The 20,898-nt window shown below is 41.7% G+C and overlaps 1 protein-coding gene across 1 annotated transcript in view; it reads right to left on the bottom strand.

The window, feature by feature from the left end:
- The window catches only part of LOC126263611 (Bardet-Biedl syndrome 4 protein-like), a 152,217-nt gene that overhangs the window by 30,878 nt on the left and 100,441 nt on the right, over positions 1-20,898 (bottom strand). The gene's annotated exons all lie outside the window — the stretch shown is intronic.

Consider the following 20,898-nt stretch of genomic DNA (forward strand, 5'->3'; position numbering starts at 1 on the left):
ATATAGTTGGAACATGTTTTGCTGCCAGGAGATCACCACATTCATTTTGATAGGACTCAAGTACTGGCAGCCACAAGCAGATACCATGAAAGGTAATAGAGAGAGGTCATAGAGATTGTAAAATAACCCAGGTGTTTGAACACGAAGGATAACATGAAACTGAATGACATTTGAATCCCACTACTGAAGATGATGTGTACCAGTCTTCTACCATGGGGTGCTATAAACAGCAGATGGGAATCGAGAACAGCCAACAGCACTCAGGTATTCAAGACATGTGATGTCACACCACTGCGTGGAAGCATACGTAAACGAAATTTTGCTGCATTCAGCAGCGAGCCAGGTGTGAATCAGAATTCAAAGGAACTACAATCCCTCTTGAAAATGTACTCCGCAGATAGGGACAAAACATAATGTGAAATACATTTGACCATAGCATAAGAGCCCAGAACATTTTATTAATTGTGATATTTCCTGATGTGAAAGTGTACATTTTACAAGTGCATGGTGTATCTTGATAACATAATCATGTTTGTGAGTAACATGGAGCAGCACATACAATGCCTAAGAGACGTATTCTTGACGTTAAGGGCTATAAGTTTAACACTGAGTACAGAGTAGTGTAATTTTGTACTAGAATAGGTGGCATACCTTGGTTGCATAGTATATAAGGATAGGGTTAAGACAGACCCAAAGTTAATTACAGCTACATGTGAATTTCCTGTACCTAAGTTAGTGAAGGAACTGCAATCATTCCTTGGCATTGTGAATTATTATAGAAGGTTCATAAATGGACTTTCAGATATTGCCAATTCATTAACGCAATTGCTGAAGGAAGGTTCAAGATTTATATGGTTGGAAGATTGTCACGAGTTTGGGAAACTGAAAGAAATTTTGAGAGTGAGTTCAGTCTTAGTGTCTCCAAATTTAAATAAGGAATTCATTCAGTCATGCAATGCAACCAACCCCACCTCAGTGTGTGCTGAGGAAGGTGGCTGAAGATGCAGAACATCCTGTGGCCTATGCATCGAGAAAGAAGACCACACAATGGAAATGTTGAACCATATCTATGGAATCACCTACATCAATACCAGAGAAGGAAAGTTGCTACTCACCATATAGCAGAGATGCTGAGTCGCGATACGCACAATAAAAAGATTCACACACTCATAGCTTTTGGCCATTAAGGCCTTTGTCAGCAGTACACACACATACACACACGCACACACACTCACGCAAACGCAACTAGCACACACGTCTGCAGTCTCAGAGAGCTGAAACTACACTGCAGCTCTCTGAGACTGCAGATGTGTGCAAGTTGCGTTTGCGTGAGTGAGTGTGTGTGTGTGTGTGTGTGTGTGTGTGTGTGTGTGTGTGAGAGAGAGAGAGAGAGAGAGAGAGAGAGAGAGAGAGAGTGTGTGTGTGTGTGTGTGTGTGTGTGTGTGTGTGTCTACTGCAGACAAAGGCCTTAATGGCCAAAAGCTATGAGTGTGTGAATCTTTTTATTGTGCCTATCGCGACTCAGCATCTCCGCTATATGGTGAGTAGCAACTTTCCTTCTCTGGTATTGTTACATTCCATCCTGGATTTTCCATTGTTTGAATCACCTACATCAAGTGTTTTTCTCTATGGAAAGAAGTTTTGGGTGCGAACAGATCATGCAGCATTGAAATGGTTGAGGAGGCTGAAGGATCCATCTAGAAGATTGACATGATGGGCATTACAATTGAGTGAAGTTGATTTTCATGTTATACATAAACCTAGAAAGAAATACAGGAAAGTAGCAGTGTTGCAAATACTAAGTAATTAGTTTAAGGAATGGTGAACAGAACAGAAGATGGGTGACAAATGTAAACAGTCACAGTTTTGTATGCAGGATCAGTTGCCGTGTACAGGACCTACGTTGGGACCATGAGAAATGGTACCAGAAAAGTTGAAAGTCACTTGCCCAGCTTATCCACTGACACCGAGCAAGCGACTATCAATTAAAATGCCTCCCCTGTATGGGAATGTACATAATGGATCTACCAGTGAAGGTTGTAGACATGTGGTTGACAACGTATGCATGTATTGATTGGGCATGAGGCATGCTCAGATAGCCTAATGGTAAGCCAACTGCTCACGATAAGTGGGAAATCCGGGTTCAAGTTGCAACCTGGCACACATTTTCATTGTCACCATTCCATTATACAGCTGATGGTTGTTCATATTTGCAACAGCGAACACATTTCATGGACTTTTTTTAGCATCCACTCAACATTCTTCAAATTCTTCTATACTTTTGCATTATCTTCTTTTTTAAATGGATTGCAACAGAAGAATTTTGACCTTAAATTCTTTTTTACAGACTACTACTGAATACCATTGTAACACCTATTTTTGATCTATTTTGTATCTGTATCGATATTTCTATGTCAATTTGTAGTGAGTGTTGTACATATCTGTCATGGAAATTCTTTGACTAAGAATACATATTTCAGTTATGTGAATTTTTTGAACATTGTTGTTTAGACTGGGCTTGTGGATTTAAGTAATTACTGGAATGATTGTTATATAATGTACTGTAAATGACTTGTTCCATAGTTAGGGAATTGTTGTGTACATAGTTCCACGTAGTCAGCGCGTACACAACTTTCCCACTAGAGCGTGCCGCGCTAAGCACAACAGCGCAGACGCAGCTCTCGTCCGTCTCCGCACTACGAGATGGCGCTGCCTTAGAGACGGACCAAATTCTGCTTCCGCCGATCTGCGTATTAATATGTAACACAGCCAATGAGATTGCTGCTAATGTAGAACCTTTTCTCCTCGCGGATCACACTCGCGCAGTGATACCTGAACACGCGAGGTATTATAACGAGTGTACAGACCTCCGATCAGTCAGTTTGCATTAGTCTGTATGCGTCTGCATTTACCTGCACCTGTCTGTACCAGTCTACATTTGTCCGTACCAGTCTATAGTCAAGTTTCAGTCTGCACCTAATAAGGTTATCATATTCCTGCACATAGCCATGAAGATAAATGAATATACACTTTGTCCAGTATCAGAGGTATATGAGAATAAGATTAACGTACCAAGACCAAAGGAACTTCAGATTGTCAATTGTAAGCAGCATCCAGAATCAAGTTACGTAATGTCTATGCTTTTTATTATTTTAATAAATGTGTGTGAAAATTAATCAAGTTCTATCTAAAGTTGGTCACCGTCAATCTGCTACTCTAAGCGCGCAAGTGGCATTTCTATCGTCTGACCTAACGGCAGGAGATAAACACGCCACAATAAGACCACAAGACATATTGCTGACACTCGCCTACTACGTTAGAGCGACAAGTCAAATAATCTGATGGTGTGTGTACCAAAGGTCTTACAGTACGCACACCACAGGAATCTAGGGTGAATGTAAAAGATGTGGGGAAGCCCCACAACTATGAAGTAGCCTGGCAGAGTTGAAAAGGTGTGGTTGGCACACAAGTGGCAAGTGGGTAAGCAGACTTGGCTGAGAAGTGCTGTGGTTAACATCTCACTAGCAGTAGTGAATCATTGTGACTCATATTCTTGGAGTTTTGAGGCCTGAGGAGCTAAAGAGCAGTATGTATGGGCTTCAGATGCTGCATTTGGTGCTACTATTATTACGGCATGGTTTCTGGCCTCGTAAAAATACAATTTTGACACCAAGAAGATCTGTAACAGGGTGAGGCCAATAGTATTGCCATGACTGCATCGCCGTCATGTTAACAGCCACTGAAAATTATGCCACCAGTGCCACCAGCCTTCTTCTAAATTGTTTATATTTGGCACTCTGTTAATGGACCAGGTATTCGTGAAATTTGGTTGATTTTAATATTAACCAATATGTTGCTTAAAACTCTTATCTTACACCCATGATTATCCCAAACCACAAACCTGGACAGGAATCCTATCCTAGTGAATTTAAGTATCCTAATTTATTATGGAAAGACTTAATCAACAGCTGTAAAAATAGTTGTGATTATTTCCTAATGTGTGGAGTGATAGTGTTAAAAGTTCAGTTTTATAGTTTGAGAAATACACCACTTCCAGCACATTTTAAAATCAATCTGCAGTCATTTTCTTGAATAATTTGCCTTACTTGAAAAGCTGCCTGAAAATAGTTAAGTTGTTAGTTTAAAGAAAAATTATATTGATTTGAAGTGAAGAAGATTATTAATTGTTGCATTTATGCACTTTGATCAGAATTACAGTTTTATGAGGGTTCATTTCATGAGAAAGTGTTTGAACTTGAATTTAATGTTGTGTTGACATTTGCACAGCCAACTATACTTTGAGTAGGTTAAAAGAGTGCTTATCAAAACACATTTGTTATTTAAAGGGTTATAGTTAGTTATGCTTTACTTAATAATTATTAATGAGAATATTTACCACTTCTCACACATACTTGAGTAGTTTTGTTAATGAGCATGGTTCTTCAAACCATGAAAGTTTAAGGGCCCTCATGTGCTATGCTACTTAGTTAATGAAGCAAAGCAAACGCTCCTTCAGAGCCAGTGTAGTTAGATTTGCTTTCTGTTTAACTGCTTCAAACTAATCGTAAGAAAGAAATATTTACTGTGTTAGCGATTCTATTGCAAGTTGGTTAATGCACAGGCATAAAGACCCTGTACTAAGCAATGACGTTATAGAGTATGATTGCATGGGAATTATAGAGTATGATCATTACAGAGTATGATCCCTTGATCTAAGTCAGAATCATTTTATGCTCTTCTCTGTTTAGTATTGCTATTAGTTTCATGTGTGTTGGCAATTAGTTTTATAAACTGCTGCATCTAGTTCATTTAAGGTACACGTTGTTACTATTTGCTATGTCATTGGCCAGTTGTTTGTCTGACTTCCAAGTTGGTAGTGCATTTATCTGCATTGTTAGGTTACTGTGTTGTAGTGTAAATAGATATAGTGTGTGTGTGTGTGTGTGTGTGTGTGTGTGTGTGTGTGTGTGTGTGTGTGTCAAGGAAGGTTAGATTTGTCTTAGCACTGCCTTCTGCTTTATTATATTGCTTGACACAAGAATGTCAAATTAGGCTGGCGACCGATATGAATATGTAATATTCTTTGTGCTTTTGTGCTGGGAGACGTCTGTTCCTAACCCACCTGTTTGCTGTTGGTTATACTCTGCTGGAGTGTTTCGGAAATGAATCCTAGTCTGATTTTTCTGTTCCCATTAGGTTATCTCATGGTCAGAAATTCCTCGCAGAGTTTAATGTTAGAATCGATTGCTGTTTAAAGTTGTCGGTGTTACCATTACACTGTCAGCATATGTACAATACAGTTTGATTAAAAAAGCTACATGCATGAATCAAACATGATGGTTGAAATAAAATCTCTTTGCTGTTCACAGCAAAAAATTTTTACTATATTTGTCGGAACAACAGTGCTTGTTACAGTACTGCATTCTGTTAGTGTAGTGACGTAGACGAAATAAATTTTTTATCATGATGCCTTTGGCGTATCATCTAGACATTTATCACATTTATATTAGCATACTGGGGCAGTACCTTTCTGTTTTTTGTCCTGACACAATAGATACTCATGATCAAAGGTTGAGGACAGTGACCTAGAATGTGAAAATTCTTAGAAACCTGCTATGTTGCATATCAATGGTAAAGCCCTACACATTAGTTATTCAGTGACACAAGCTTTTATCACTGCATGTGGATTAGAAGCAGAATTATAGTCATTTATGTTTAGACACACACATGTAAATTTCACACAATTTCCAAACTTTCCAGACCTCTAACTTTCATCACAATTGTCAAACACCTCTGCAAATTGATAGTTTTCCATCTCTTATCTGAACCACTGGATGCATCAAATTTGAATGAAATCTGAGTAGGGCTGGTTGAGTGCTGCACCAAACTGACATGGAATTATCCAAAGATGTTGCAAGCCAAAGTGATTTGGTAGGGAATTAGTGATAACGAAGTGGCTGCAGTCTTGGTGAACAGAGTATGGGATGCACGCGGATCAGTATTGAAATTCGAGATGCCATGCGAGGACAACTGGTGATGCACTTATTGAAACATGATCAGAAGCAGGAAGGTAATGTGCAAAAAGAACTACCACCCAAATTACAGATGTTAATGGAACAAAGCCATGAAAACTTGCCTTTCAATTTTGACATAGCCACAGTGGAAGCAAGGACTGATGGAGCATAGGTGTACATTTCAGTCTCCTTTCACAGTAGCATGAAAGCAGGCGTGCTACCAATGTTACATTGTCAATGTGTATCCTGTCATGTGGGGGATGCTGAGGAAGTTTGTTGGGGTAAGGGGTTGTTGCTAACTGCAGAGGATTAGAGTAGTTGTGTGGAAATGGAGGAAGGAGAGTTATAGAAGTGTTACAGGGTGAAGTTAGGGTTTGTCTGAACAGAGCTGTGAGACAGAGTCAGAACTCCTGCACAGTGAAGTTACTGCTGGGTCAGAAAACAGGCAAGGATTGCACAAAAGAGGTGATTAGGTCTGAGTTGTATTTCTAACACGGTGGGCACACTGATTGTACTCTGTCTTCAATAAAGTGATAGCAGTAGCCAGTTGCTATGAACAGGAGAACCTCATGGCAGCAAAAAGGATGGAACTGGGTGGTAATGGCTTGCTAATAAACAGAACAGCATGCAAAACAGTGGGACCTACTTTCTGTCCACCTGCCACAATTTCAGGAATAACACATCTGGGCATTTCACAGCCTTGGCTGTACTAGTCAAAGGAACGTATGGAAGTGTTACCAGCCACTAATCTGGCTGCTTTGAAACAGATTTTAGGAGCTGAGTTAATTCAGTCCATAACCAAACTTGTTAATGAACAGGAAGGGCAAATTTCCATGGAGGCATTAACTCAGCATGTAGACCAGTACTACAGGGAGAAACAGTACCAGAAAGAAACAACACTGATCATGTTGCAAGGCGACTTGACCTGGCACAATGTGGAAACAGTTGACACAGCAGTACCCAACCAGTAGGTGACAAAAGCCTATACACACTGGCAGCTACCAAAATGTTTAGCACACGTGCCACAATGCATAGTAAACCCAAAACAAGCACAACTCGGAAGCTTGTAAATACCTAGCCATTTATAATAAAGCCACTTCTGTTAGTATTGCAGCTCTATCATCATAGAGCTGTGTAACTTGGCTGCTGCATGGAATGCTGTTCGTGGACCACGGTTTAAATCCACGTCAGGGAAGTCCACCCAGAGACAGCGGGACATGTAGCCACCGCCACAACGGACCTACACTGGCCCGGTGAAGCATCTCTCTGGCCATCAACTCACTGCAGTGGATCAATCCATCACCAGCTTGCTGCCTTCCAGACAGCATGGGGTGTGTGAGCCTTGCCAGAGCAAACACGGTCACAGCTAGCTGAGGCTATCTGCTCCTGGATTTGCTGCTGACAGAAGGAGTTGCGTCACCAGCCACTGCCGGGTCAATGATACGCTCTGTCAGCACTGCAAAGCGACGTGCAGGAGTCCGCTGAACGCCGCTGCTGAGCTGACACTTCTTGTACGGAGATACAGTGGGGTACCATAATAAAACATTTGGAATTATAGGCTGTTTGATTGACACTGTGAGGCCCCTTCCCCCAACCCATCTCTATCAGTCACTTACATCTGATAGAGCATTTTTGTGCAGTATTGGATCTTTACCAGACACATTTCAGAGAGGACACTGAAAAAGTTCAGAGAAGGGCAGCTCATTTTGTTTTATTGTCAAATAGGAGAGAAAGTCACAGATTTGGCTTAGTAATCATTAAATCAAATGTATTTTTTGTTGTGGTGAGATCTATTTGTGTAAATTCAGTCTCCAACATTCTACTCAAACAGTGAAAATATTATGTTCACATCCACCTACAAAGGGAGAAATGAACATTGTATTAAAATAAGAAGATTCAGAGCTCACAGGAAAAGATTTAAGCGTTTGTTTTCCCCTACACTCTTGGAGTGTGGAACGGTAGAGAAGTAATGTGAAAATGGTTTGATGAACCCTCTGCCAAGCACTTAAGTGTGAACTGTAGAGTAGTCATGTAGATGTACATCCCCAAAACAGTGATAAGTTTGATCCTGTTTTCAAGAACACATCGACATTCAGGGTTTTGAGTGGATGTGTTTGTTTGCATGGTATCCCCCATGCTGAGTTTGTGGGAAGCTCCAGAATCTCATGGCTTCATCACACCATTCATGGCAATGGAGGATTTCTGTTTCCAGTTACCTCCTGTAGTTCCCTTTACCAAAAATTTTTCTCAAAGATAGTTGAGAGGGTGGGCGTAACCCACTCTCAAGATTTAAAACTGAGGTTGTGAACTTCAAAGTTAATTTTAGGCTGCTTCTAACCTGGAGAACAGATGCCTCTGCAGTCACTCCTAACCTGTGAAACAGACACTGCACAGCTTTTACTTCAGAGTTTTCCTTCTCCCGAGCCTTTAAACTACCCCTGAAAGGAGGATTGCTTAATCTGCCAGCTCACCCATTTCACTGCCAACAGAAGTTTCTGCTGCAGTACCAGCAAGGGAACCTCGTGAGGTGAATCACGAGGGGTAGGTAAACTGAAGTTTTTTAATGGGTGTTAGTCCTCCCCTTTCTCCTTTCTTACCCACTCTTGGGAGCAGCTTCATTGATGATGACCTCGTGTAGTAAGTGAGATATACCAAATAGAGAATTTTCCCTTTGCAACTGAATTTGTCACAGATATTCATAATTTGGAATTTTCAATGGATACTTCAAAACAAGTGTGGGGTACTCACTATATGTACATGTTCTCAACCATGAAAATTTCTTTCAACATACACCTCAGTGCGCAAACATTTCTTGCAGAAATTATACTGGGGTGTTTGACAGTTCATCATAAAGTACTGACCTAGTTCCCAGTGCTTTCCATATTTTCTTAAATCTGTAGAAATGCCTGTCTGGTCAACATAACAACAAAGACCAAGAGGTGTAAGCAGCTGTCACAAACTGGCTCCAGTTTCTGGCATCTGGCTTTGATGCTACAAGCTTTTCAATTTCAGTGCCAAGTGTGTTGTCAACCCGCCTAATGATCGATCTATTTGTTTTTAAATAAATGTTCCTGTGTAACAATAATTGTTTTGTTAACAGCACCAGGTGACCTAACTTTCTGGATGAGCTTACAGCTCACAAGCTGAAGTGTTTTGCTTCATAGGTTAATCCGTGTGGCACTCGGATAGGAATGGGAGAACTATGCCTATACAAGACACATGAATGTAATATCCAACAATATGATATTTATGGCTGTACAGCTCCAGTTAGTAATCTTCATCAGCTTAAGGTAAAATTACATTGGCCTCTCAATATGTGACTGCAGAAACAAGGTATAAAACAAGAAATAGGTGCTCAACATGTCTTGTTTGTCTATGACCTCTGTCCAGAATTACTTGCGATGGAAGAGGATGAGGGAGAGGAGAGGGAGGTAAGAGGCAAAAGGGCAAGAGGATGGGAATAATGGCGAAAGAAGTGAAAATCTGCCCTAAATAATGTGCCCTGACAGCAATAGGTACAGACCAGAATAAAATATCTTAATCTAATTTTGTACCAGCAGTAGCACCATCAAGTAGACATCGTCTGTACATCCATAGAGTCCTAGAAATTTGTATTAGCTCTCAGTAACAAAAAAAGATCTACTGCAATACACAGTGTTGTTTTTCCAGGATAAAAAGAACATTTTTTTATTGACAATTCAACCAGAAATTGACTTGCTCCGATAAAACATGGCATGTCATTGAAGTGAGAGAATTGATCATTGTGAGATAGTAAACGGGACAATTTCTGAGCTGATGGAGCTGTGGAATGCCATAAGGACAGACTATATAGTTTCAAAGAAAATTATTGGGTCAGTGCTCTGGGAGGCATGAAATATAATAGTTTACCACTTCATAAAATGGCTGAATAATAACCTTCAATGGAGATACTGGTTCATAAATTTAAAAGTTAGATATGTGGGCCATTCTAACGATTTGGAAGGCAAGCTATTAGCATAATCACATCGGTTCATGCTGCTGATTCAACGATTAGTACAGCAAACACCTGATCATCGTGATGAAAATATCCAGTTTGCAGCTTATCCATTCTCAGTTTGGCAGAAGCTCGATGTTCTGTCATAATTAGAATGGAAGAACTAAGAGCTGATAGTTACAAACTTAAAGCCAATAGTAAAAGAAAAGAAAATGATTTCGTTTTTTCTTCTTAGAAAGCTTCCTTCAGATGCTTTGTGTAGATACAGAATGGAAGTATATACTGTTACACACTGTCAAGAGGAACACAGTTGTTCACTGTACTTTTCGTGACACCGACAGATTTCAATAACACGGTAGCTTCAAAAATGTATCATTGACAATAAGTGTTAGCATACATCACGTTGTGTAGTATATTGTTGAAGTAATGGGTGGTTTATACGTGTTAGCAACATGACAGATAAACGTGGAAGTGTTATTCTAATGATCAAAAGGAAATTAGAAGTTATCTATATGTTGCAAAGAGTGAATTCGCAATAAAAATTTTTAAGGGTTGTGGGAGATGAATACAATACTCAGGAGTAAAGGGGACCACTGAGAGAATATTGGAAGTATTGAGTCAATGACAGGCACATAAAAAAGAAGACCACAGACTCCTGCTAGCTTGCACACACATAGCTGTACACCTACATTCCTATATTGTTCTGGCTGGAACGACAATGCCAGGATGGCAATTCAGCAGGTGGGGCTGTTAGATGAAGAAATAGATGTGAGGCAGGAGGAGGTGCTGGGACAGATAGCTAGCAGCTTGGAGCAACACAGAGCAGGTGTGTAGGATAGGAATACAGGAGGGAAGGGTGCAGGTACATGGGCTAGGCATGTGACACACAAGCACTGGAGCTGATGAGTTCATGCAGTGGATGACATGATAGAGGAGGGGGAAACTGTTGGACAGAATGTGTGGAGACAGTGGGTTAGCAGAGATTGAAGCCATGAGGATTATGGGAGCAAAAGAAGTGCTGCAAGGATACATCCATACAGTACTGAAAAGCTGGCACTGGAGGTAAGGACCCAGGTGGCACTGGTTGTGAAGCATCCATTGAATTATAGCATGTGGTCAGCAGTGTGTTGTGCCTCTGGGTTGTCCACTCTGTCCTTGCCCACTTTTTGGCAGTTGGCATACATTCTGGTTGACAGCTGGTTGCTGGTCATGCCCACATAAAATGCTGTGCAGTAATTGCAGCAGAGCTGGTATATAACATGGCTGCTTCGATACGAGTGCTGCATCTAATGCAATGGGAAAGCCTGTGACAGGACTAGAGTAGGATGTGTTTGGTGAGTGAATCTGACAGGTCTTGAATCTGGTTCTTCCACAGGGATATGGGTCCTACGACCTGTGGTTGTGAGTGCAAGTGGCTTAGGGATGGACCACAATGTTGTGTAGGTGGATGACAGATCACTTTAGGAGGGGCTGAAAGGATCGTAGGTAAGATGTTCTTAATTTCTGGGGCTGGTGATAGATAATCAGAGACATGGTGAAGGACATGGTGAAGGACATGGTTCAGTTGCTCCTGTCTGGGTGGTATTGGGTGACACAGAGGGGCATACTCCTTACAATCTGATTCTTGGTTGGAGGATCAGGGCTGTGTGTGGATGTGAAAGGGGAAAATCTGTTTGCAGACTACATGTGGCACCTGTTTCTGAAGGAATATGAGAGACCTTCAGCATACTATGCAAGGGAATTCTTGCCACTGCAGATATGCCGTCTGTAGATGGCCAGGCTATGTGACAGCAACTTTTTTGTGTGTAAGGGGTGACAGTTCTCAAAATGCAGGTACTATTGGCGGTCAGAGACGTTGGACACAGGTATGGGAGACGTTGGACACAGGTATGGATGGAGCCATTACAGGGGTGGAGATTAACATTCAGGAAGGCGGCATGCTGGGTTGAGGAGGACCACGTGATGTGGATGGGAGAGAAGCTGTTGAGGTTGTGGAGAAATGAGGATAGGGGTCTTGACCCTGTGACCAGATCATGAAGATGTCATCAATGAACCTGAACCAGATAATGTAATATAATGGAACCCCTACAGCCATCCTTACGATGTTATTTATTATACAGTTACAAGTTTCAGTGCTTCAGCACACTATTTTCAGGCCTTAACTGACACTGGGGGGTTAACACCACCTGTGTAAATGATACGGATTTCGCAGACTACCTGTAATAGTGATATTGTCTCTCCAACCATCAACTATAGTTGAAAGTTGATGGTTGAAGAGATAACATCGCTGTTACAGGTAGTCTGTGGAAACCAGTTATAGATGTTAGCCAATGATAAAGTATGTATGCAGATGGTACACTGATGTTTAAAATTAAAGCAACAAACCTCTATTCCCCTGTCTTGTGTCTAATTCATTCTATAATCATACAAATTGTCGACAGATGTCCATACAATCACGTTCTGCATGAAAAACAGCATTCTGGTCAATGGACAACCACATCAACGATGACATCAGGGCACGTACCAAATGGGGTAGTGTTTGCCGGGTAGTCCCACGTCCACAATCATACTGCAGCATCAGTGACTGTATAAACAATCACTAATGGTGCGGTACGGCACAGAGAAGACACCTACCAGACTTCCTGGGGTGGAGGATCGTAAGGAGAATGGAAGCAGGATAGTCGTAAAGTGAGGAGGCCCGATGGCTTAATGTGAATCGTTCTGCTGTTTCTCATATGTGGAAAACAGCACCCCAAAGACCAGAACAGGGCCGACTACATGTGATATCAGAAAGAGAGGATGATTATTTGGATATAAGTGCATGACAGTATCGCCTTAGTACTGTATGGCACCTGGCATCTGACCTAGCAGCATCCACTGGACGTGTTGTATCGAGACAAATGGTTTACAGAAGACTTCGGCAGAATGGCCTTTATTGTTGGAGATCTGCTGTATGTGTACCTGTGACATGTCTTCACAGAACGGAATGTCTAGAGTGGAGTCATCAACATACTATCTGGGCAGTCAAACAGTGGGCCAATTTTCTTTTCACAGATGAGTCCCGATTTGGTCTTGAGAGTCACATCTGGAGGGAACATCGAACACGATTTCATGATGTAAACATTATGGAAAGAGACTGACATTGAGGAGGATGCTTAATGTTGTGGGCAGGGATTATGTTGACCACATGAACACCTCTCCATGAAGTTGTATGGGTGAATCAGCACAGTTTAACTGCTGTCAGGTATTGCGACGAGGTCTTGGAGCCTCATGTGCAGTTGCTGCAAGGTGGGGCGGGCCCAGACTTCATGGACGATAATGATTGACCTCATAGGGCAAGAGAAGTTGATGTTTTCTTGTAAACGGAAGATACTGCACACATGGCATGGCCAGCTCACTCTCCCGATTTGAAACCCATGGAGCATGTCTGGGGTGCACTAGGGAGACAGGCTGAATCATGTCAGCATCCACCAACCACTCTCCAAGACTTGTGAGCAAGTCTCCAGTAAGAGTGGGTGTTATTGTCTCACCATGAGAGTAATGATGTCATTCACAGCCTGCTCCGTTGTTGTCAGGCCCGTATTGCTGCCAGAGATGGTCGTACCCCATACTGAGCACATTAGTCAGTTGTCGGAATGTGTGTGAAAATCTGTTAAGTTGGAAAGAAACAAAGAACACTTTTGTCTACCATTATGCATATTGAAGTTGTTTACATTCTGTATTCTCACCATGTTTCTACTTTACTATCACCTGTTTATACTATTTTGTAGCAAAATATACACAAACTTGCAAAATTTCTGTTTGTTGCTTTAATTTTGTATACCAGTGTATTAACCCCTCAGCATAAGTTAAGGCTTGAAGATGGTGCCCTGAAGCACCAAAACTGGTAGCCATATAATAAATAGCATCACAAGGATGCCTGTAGGTGTTCCAGTTTACTACATCAGAAAATGGCTAAGTCACTCAGACCTCCAGTCACAAGGATGAACGTACATGAACCAGACAAGGTGGTTTGGGGTTTTGGGAGGCTAGATGGCCCATAAATAAGATGGCATACGAGGGTGCCATGGTGATGCCCATAGCTATGTTACAGATTTGTTTATATATCCTCCCCTCAGTGGATACATAGCTTTGTGTCTTCACTGTATGCCACACAAACTCATGAGTTGCGGCCTGTGTACCATGTCCTAGCCCATTCATCTGTCACAGTTCCCTCCCGCATTCCTATCTTGCACACCTGCTGCTTTGCTCCGAGCCTCTATCAACCCATCTGCAACACTTCTTCCTGCTTTCCTGCCTCTTTTTGCCTTTACACTTCCCACCCAACACAATCCCTCCCTCCCCTCCACTTACCAAACTGCAATCATTGATTGTCATTCTTATGAACCAAATTTTTTGTAGTGAAGACTTTTATGGCAAAAACTTCTGCAAGTGATTAAATAACAACTCCCACAATCCGGGATTTGAGCAGCTACATGATACAAATTTAGTGAACGAAGTATACTTGACAGAGGAAGAGAGTGAAGACGAGGTGTATAAGGCGCTCATTATAAAGCACACCACCACACCGAAGCGCACTGGTCTGTAATTAGATTATACGGGACAAAGTTTATTTGACCTTATCATTGTTTTAGCTCTCCAGAAATTAAAAACAATTACCAGGAAAAAAAGTGAACAACACAGAAGAAGGTGAACTGAAAGTGAGTGAGACACAATAGTGTGCATTTTATAAGTGTAATTTCGCAAAGAAGTCTTCATTTTACAGTGAGCTTTCAAATATGGCACGTAACATGTTCTCTAAATACAGTAAATAGCAGCTTTCAGTATCCTGATCGTTGCAGTCTCAGATATACATTATCCCTTGTAATTGGGAGCTTGCAGTAAACATAATCAGTGAAAAATACTTACATTTAGCAACAATAAACTTTAAATATTTGATGTTCTGATAGCATTCACGACAATTAAGTGTCCAATAGCAATAAATATCTTTAACAGCAACAATGGACAACAATTACTGATACAATTTCTGACATGTTTGTTAAGAAAGTAATCAGAAGAAAGGACTCACTTTTTCAGTTACCTTCTGCAGGAAATTCAGTATTTTTATGAAGTTACATATAGTATTTTATAGACCATAATATGCTACAGATTATAAGACACACCTTAATTTTCAAGTAGTTTTTTTTTAAAAAAAATAACATTTTTACCCTTTTTATTGTTGTTCTTGTTACGGTCATCAGTCCAGATACTGGTTTGATGCAGCTCTCCATGCTACTCTATCCTCTACAAGCCTCTGCATCTCCAAATAACAGTTGCAACCTAAAACTTTCTGAATCTGCTTAGTGTATTCATCTCATGGTCTCCCCGTATGATTTTTACCCTCCATGTTTCCCTTCAATACTAAATTGGCGATCCCTTTATGCCTCAGAATGTTTCCTACCAACTGATGCCTTCTTTTAGTCAAGTTATGCCACAAACTCCTCTTCTCCCCAATTCTATTCATTACCTCCTCATTAGTTACGTGATCTATCCATCTAATCTTCAGCATTCTTCTGTAGCACCACATTTTGAAAGTTTATATTCTCTTCCTTGTCTACACTGTTTTTAGTCCTTGTTTCACTCCCATACATGGCTACACACCAAACAAAATACTTTCAGAAAGGATTTCCAGGCACTTAAATCTATACTCGATGTTAACAAATTTCTCTTCTTCAGAAACGCTTTCCTTGCCATAGCCAGTTTACATTTTACATCCTCTCTACTTTGACCATCATCAGTTATTTTGCTCCCCAAATAGCAAAACTCATTTACTACTTTAATTGTCTCATTTCATTATCTAACTCCCTCATCATCGCCTGATACTACATTCCATTATCTTCATTTTGCTTTTGTTGACATTCATCTCATATCCTCCTTTCAAGACACTGTCCAGTCCGGTCAGCTGTCCACGTCCTTTGCTGTCTGTGACAGAATTACAGTGTCATCAGCAAACCTCAAAGTTTTTATTTCTTCTCCATGGATTTTAATTCTAGTCCAAATTATTCTTTTGGTTCTTTTACTGCTTGCTCAATATACAGATTGAACAACATGGGGGATAGGCTACAATCCTATTTCACTGCCTTCTCAACCACTGCTTTCCATTCATGCCCCTCGACTCTTATAATGGCCACTTGGTTTCTGTACAAATTGTAAATAACCTTTCGCTCCCTGTATTTTACACTTTCCATCTTCAGAATTTGAAAGAGAGTATTCCAGTCAACATTGTCAAAAGCTTTCTCTAAGTCTAGAAATGCTAGAAATATAGGTTTGCCTTTCCTTAATCTGTCTTCTAAGATAAGTCGTAGGGTCAGTATTGCCTCATGTGTTCCAACATTTCTAAGGACTCCAAATTGATCTTCCCCGATGTCGGTTTGTACTAGTTTTTCCATTTGTCTGTAAAGAATTCATGTTAATATTTTGCAATCGTGACTTATTAAACTGATAGTTCAGTAATTTTCACAACCGTCAGCACCTGCTTTCTTTGTAACTGGAATTATTATATTCTTCTGTGGGTTATTTCACCTGCCTCATACATCTTGCTCACCAGCTGGAAGAGTTTTGTCGTGGCTGGCTCTCCCAAGGCTATCAGTAGTTCTAATGGAATGTTGTATATTCCTGTGACCTTGTTTCAACTTAGGTCTTTCAGTGCTCTGTCAAATTCTTCACATAGTATCATATCTCCCATCTCATCTTCATCCACATCCTCTTCCAGTTCCATAATATTGCTCTCAAGTACGTCTCCCTTGTGTAGACTCCCTATGTACTCCTTCCACCTTTCCACTTGCTTTTGTTTGCTTATGACTTGATATTCATACAAGTGGTTCTCTTTTCTCCAAAGGCCTGTTTAATTTTCCTGTAGGCAATATCTATCTTACCCCTAGTGATATGTGCTTCTACATCCTTACATTGGTCCTCTGGCGACCTCATCAGGTGCTTCCTGTGACTGAATGACAGGCTGAGACCGTGTCCCATATTTATGTCTGGACCGTGTCTGACATTCCCTACACCATCCGCTCCCTCTGTGACCGTGTCGGCTGGTCGCCAGATGTTCCATCTTCCATCCGCGCCCACCTCCACTGTTTTCCCCAGTGGTGGCCGTTTCATGGTGTACCCCTTTATGCCGAGGTACGATGCTGAAATATTGTGTTAGAAAAACGCAGACCACCAGCAGTACACCCGATTCAACGAGATGTCACAAAATCACCGGGAAAGTCTAAGAAATTACATTGCAAGACTCTACGGGGAGGAAATATGCAAGAAGATGAAGTTACTGGAGAAGTTACGACAGTGCAAAGAGAGGATGGTGAGTGTGCTCAGTTTCCTGCTTAGGTGCAGAGAAGATGATGTGGTGTCTTTTTTTTGCCAAAACTAAACACCATATAACATCTAAGGCTGCTAACAGAATCCAGCATTGCACCAGTATGGGCCTGGTAAGGGAAAGGATCCGTGATATGCGGCATAGACTGGACGTTACCTCTAGGGATCTGCTTCGACTACACCTGGATTTGGCAAACAACTTAGTACCAGAGGACTGGAACAGGATGGACGGTATGACATGGTTGCTGATGGCACGCATTAAACACAATGCTACAGCTCGACAACTGGCGAAATTTGAGAGCATGAATAAAAAAAGTGCAACAGGCACATGATACTCACAAGGTGGTAAATTTGAGTGGTTGCCCATTAGAAGATGCCACCTTAAAAGTGCTCGGAAGGGGCCTCAACTTTGCAGTCACTCCTAGAAACCTGCCAATCCCCAGCTTCATCAACTCTGTGGAAATACCATCAAGTGTTGCAGAAGAGATTTGGAGAGAGATGTACAGGGCGCTCACCAAAGCCAGACCACCCAAAACAAACATTTCAAGAGATGAGAGGATGGCCCGCAAGAGTTTGTGGGAAGATGAAAGCATAGTGGTGTTACCAGCAGACAAGGGGAACTCTACTGTCGTACTGTTGAAGACAGATCCGTCAGCTTTTACAGGAACCTGCTTACAGTCCACTAGAGAATGACCCCACCGATAGAGTGGACAGGAAAACCAGAGCTCTGGTCAAGGAAACATGATGGTCTGAGAAGGTTGTCAAGTAACTGAAAGCTAAGGCACCAGTACCACCTAGATTACATGGATTGCTCAAGGTCCATAAAGAGGGTATACCATTGCATCCTATTGTAAGCAATATTGGTGCAACCACCTATCCTACAGTCACCCACATTAAGATGATGTTAGCACCGTATGTGGGAAAGTGCGTCCACCACATCTGTAACTCATCAGACTTCGTGGAACGTTTCAAAAACCTACTAATCTCTAACACAGACATCACGGACAGCTTTGATGTTGTGTCTCTGTTCACTAGGATACCACTTCAGGACACACTCGATTAATCAGTGAAAAATTTGGTGGAGCTGTCTTGGACCTTTTCAAGCATGTCTTAACCTCGACCTCTTTCCTATGTGGAGGTCAATTTTATGAACAGACTGAAGGAGTGGCGATGGGTAGTTCCTTATCTCCGGTAGTTGCAAATCTGTTTATGGAGAGATTCGAGGATGAGGCACTTATGACCGCTGCCTACAAACCGACCTATTTCTTTAGGTACATTGATGACACGTTTGTCATCTGGCCACATGGTCGGAAAAAAACTGCACGAGTTTCTTGACCATCTGAACTTGATACACCCCAGCATGAAGTTCACAATGGAACTAGAAAATAATGGTCAACTTCCTTTCCTGGATGTCCCGGTGAAAAGGAAGACAGATGACACATTAGGCCATAGTGTGTATAGAAAACCTACACACACCGACTTATACCTACAAGCTGACAGCTGCCACGATCCAGCACAGAAGAATGGAGTGCTGAAAACACTTGTTCACCAAGCCAAAACACTGTCCAACTCAGACAGCTTTGCAGCAGAGTTAGAACACCTACAGCAAGTGTTCGCAGACAACGGATACTCGACAAGGGACATCCGCAAGGCGCTAAACCCCTCCACGTGGCCTGATACTGAGGGAGAAGAACAAGATAAAGAGACCAGGATGGTAGCCTTTCTACCATAAGCAGGACCTATATCTGCTAAGATCAGCAGAATAATGAAAAAGTACAATATCAAGAGCATGTTCTGCCCAACAAACAAGATCATCAAAGTGTTTCTTGGAATGGTTAAGGATGATCTCGGATTGTGAAAACCCGGTATCTCCCATATACCATATGAGTGCAGTATGTCTCACATTGGCCAGACCACCAGGACCGTAGACATAAGATGTAAAGAGCACCAAAGGGATACCAGGCTATGACAAGCCACTAAATCGGCAGTAGCAGAACATTGCTTGGAACTTGAGCACACCGTGAATTATGATAAAACCAGGATCTTATCTCAGACCCCCATATTTTGGGATAGTGTCATCACTGAATCAATTGAAATCGAGATTGCAGAGAACTTGATAAACCGGGAAACTGGATACCGACTCGGCACGGTGTGGAACCCGGCTTTGGACCTATTACAAAAACAACGGAAGAAAACACGAGACCAGAAGAATGACGGGGGCACTGGAGAAAGTCGGAACAGTCACCGACAACAAACGCAGCCTGTCAACAGTGCGAGGAATGAGCCCGGCTGGCACAGACCTAGTAGGAAACGCCTTGAAATGGCTGCCACCGGGAAAAACAGAGGAGGTGGGCGCGGACCGAAGATGGAACATCTGGCGACCGACCGACACGGTCACAGTGGGAACGGATGGTGTAGGGAACGCCTGACGTGGTCCAGATATAAATACGGGACACGGTCAGCCTGTTGTTCAGTCGCAGAAAGCACCTGATGAAGACGCCAAGGTACGAAATCGAAATATTGTGTTAGAAAAACGCAGACCACCGACAATACACCCGATTCGACAAGATGTCACAAAATCGCCAGAAACGTCTAAGAAATTGAGTTCATTCCAGTTATAAAACAAAAATTATTAGTATACTTATGAAATGACCATACGGCATTAATAGCTGGGACCTAGCCTCTGGGGTTGTTTGGCTGCCTGGGCCTGGTATAAGTCTTTCTATCTGGTGCCACTTCAGAGACTTGCACATATTTGTGATGAAGACAATACAAACACCCAGTTGTGAAGAAAATTTGAGTCAGCCAGGAATCGAACCCAGGACCCTGTGATCTACAGGCAGTGATGCTAACTACTTGATCACCAGCTGCAGACAATGAACATGTGTACAAAACCCATAGTGCTTTTGAGTGGTATCTGCCTGTAGTAGCATTACAGCCATGTGACTTTCAGGTGTTTGTAACAAAAATTTCATTCTGCGCTTCTGAATGCTCACTCCATAGATATTCTTACTCTATGGTCACATCAATACATTGTTTCCTGCGCATATATGAAATGTACTAATTCTGGATGCACATAGAAGAAGTCATCTGTATTTATCCAAAGACTGGGTTTATTAATTTCCCAAATTTGTTTTACTGTGGATTCTCATAAAAACAATATCTCTTTGCCATGTCAGGTTTAAGGGTACACAACAAATACAAGAGGGTGCCACCAACAGAAGCACAACCACTCACCCGGCACCTCTCAGTTCTGAGAAGCAGCCTCCAGATGGCGCTGACAAATTCAGATCACTTTCTGCTTCCATGCCATGTCCACCTACACATTGCACACATCTGCCAATAATGTGGAGAGCTGCCAAAGGGAGTGCTGACTACGCTGGTTCTGCCTTGTACTGGCGGAGATGGATATCTTTCCACCAGACACAAAACACTATGTACTACAGATACTCACAGTTACGATCGAGCAGTCTGACAGTTCAGTAACCGCAGCCAGCTCAATACTGCTCTTGCAATTATGCTATGGAGTGCAGTTCTATGAGATCCACTGAGAAG

This window comes from Schistocerca nitens, chromosome 6 (genome assembly GCF_023898315.1).
Source record: "Schistocerca nitens isolate TAMUIC-IGC-003100 chromosome 6, iqSchNite1.1, whole genome shotgun sequence".
NCBI classification, from domain to species: domain Eukaryota; kingdom Metazoa; phylum Arthropoda; class Insecta; order Orthoptera; family Acrididae; genus Schistocerca; species Schistocerca nitens.